Genomic DNA, 2,417 nt, shown 5'->3' on the forward strand with positions numbered 1-2,417 from the left:
GAGGGTTTGTTGAGTTAGAGGAGGGTTTGTTGAGTTAGAGGAGGGTTGGGTGAGTCAGAGAGGAGGGTTTGCTCAGTAGACAGGAGTGTTGGATGAGTTAGAGTTCAGCTTTTGTGTTGTGCTGTGATTTGCCAGCAGCTGTTGCTGTCCTAATATGTGTGGGTGGTCTTGGGTACTGAGGCTGTAGCTTCAGACCCCTTCAGCTTCAGAGCTACTCAAGGCCATTGAACAAGATGCTCACTTTCCAAAACATCCCAAAGTCCACTAGGGCTATCTTTGTGGGTTCTTTACTAAATGGATAGCGATTGATTTTGCATAACAACCCTGCTGTTCCTGAATTTACCTAGTCTGGGGCATTATTCTAAACACTGAATATCTGCTCCCCATGCTGGCAGTCAATGGGTGTGACATGAGTGGCTGATACTTGCTCTTTGTCCATCTCTGTCAATTGTCCCTCTTTCCAGAAACTACCTTGGTTTTCTTTTGCAGGCCCATCTGGTATGAGTGGTCTGAACAGGGTCCCAGGGGCCCCCAGGCATCAGGAAGCCTCCGGGACTGAGGCTGTCCCTCCCAGGCCTTGGAGCTCCCGTTGGCTGCACAGTGGGGCCCATATGAGAGCAGAGCAGATGCTGAGGGCCCACAGGAAGGTGGAGGGGCCAAGGTCCATGCTTTGGCCAGCTCTTCCCCTGGGCTCCGAGTTACACAAGCCAACAGATCAACTCATTTCTCCCGTAAGCCACCTGGTCTTGGGTTTTCTGTATCTGCCTCTGGTAAAGTCACAAAGAATTAACTTCAGTTCACTCTCTTATGCCACCCCTGAATGGTCACCCCCCACTCTAATCCCTGGCCACCACTGGCCAGTTCTATCCTCCAATTTTGTCACTTCAGGAATGTTATACAAGTGGGATCTTGGGTTTGTGCATTTTGAGGTTGGCTTTCTCCCTCATCCCAGCGCTCTTAAGATTTGCCAAGGGTGTTTGTTGATGGTTCCCCTCATTTTATTGCTGTGAGCATCCACCTCTATTGATAGATTCACTGTGACAGGGTAGACCACAGTGTGCTTGTCCATTTGGGGGTTGGAGGATATCTAGGTTGTTTCCAGGTTGTGGCTATTACAAATAAGGCTGCTATGAACTTTTGTATGAACATAAGTTTTCCTTTTTCTAGAGTAAATCCCAAGGAGCATGGTGCTGAGTTTCATGGCTAAGCATACGTCCAACTTTATAAGAAACTGCCCAGTTATTCTCCATGTTGGCCATGCCATCTCCCACTCCCACCCGTAGCCGATGAGAGTTCCAGTCTCTCCACATCCTCACCAGCATGTGGTGTTGCTGCTATTTTTCGTTTTAGCCATTCTGATAGTTGTGAAGTGATATCTCACTGTGTTTTTAACCTGCATTTCCCTCATGGCTAATGATGTTGGTGAAGTGTCTGTTCCAATCTTCTGCTCATTTTCTGATTGGGTTGCTTGTTTTCTTGCAGTTGAATGTAGAGCATTCTTTATGTTTTGGATACAAGTCCTTTGTTAGGAAGGTGATTTTCAGATGTTTTCCCTCAGTCTGTGGCTTGTCATTTCATCCTCTTCATGGGACCCTTGCAGAGCGGAAGTTTTGACACTCATGATCTGGACGACTTCTCCCGGTCAGCAGACCTAAACGTTGATCTGCGTTAACCCCTGTCCTTCTTCTCCACATCCAATCTGTCCCTCCAGACATTCAGACTCCTCTGCTGAGCTCCTGCCAACACGAGGGACTCGCCTCCAGGAGTGTGCGGCCTGACGAAGCCGACGCGCAAACGTAATCCCAGCCCACGGGCCGAGCGCGTGGAAGGGACACCCTTGTCGGTCATGGGTGGAGGTTCAGGAAAGGCCCACGGGAGATGGGGCCCTAAGCTGAGGGTGGGAGGATGGGATGGGGGCGTCAGGGGCATAGGGGAGAGTTCAGGCCAAGGCAGCCTTATGTGTGGAGGACATCAGTCCACAGAGTGTGAGGTGCATCAGAGAAGGCAAGTCGTCAAGACGCTCAGCATCAGGCACACAGATGGGTGGAGGTGGAAAGAGGTGAGGCTGGAGGGAGAGGCAGGGAGCAGACGTGCAGCAGGGCGGAGCTCGAGCCTGGTCACTGAAGGCAATGGGGAGCGTTGAGGGCCCTGCAGGGTTGTCACTTCTGTGTCAGCGCACCTGCTTCTGCCCTTCCCTCAGTCCCCATTACACAGTCCACGTCTCCATCACCGAATGGAGGATGGGCAGTTCGGCCATAGCCTCTTTCAATGTCCTCTCAGCTCGAATGAGCCTCCACTCCCACCAGCCCAAACCCATCTGCACCTGGCTGCACAGCTGCATCCTTCACTCCACAGCTCCAGACCTTCCATGGCTCCATCTGCACCCGGCTGCACAGCCGCATCCTTCACTCCACAGC

The sequence above is a fragment of the Equus quagga genome, chromosome 6 (genome assembly GCF_021613505.1).
Source record: "Equus quagga isolate Etosha38 chromosome 6, UCLA_HA_Equagga_1.0, whole genome shotgun sequence".
Taxonomy (NCBI): domain Eukaryota; kingdom Metazoa; phylum Chordata; class Mammalia; order Perissodactyla; family Equidae; genus Equus; species Equus quagga.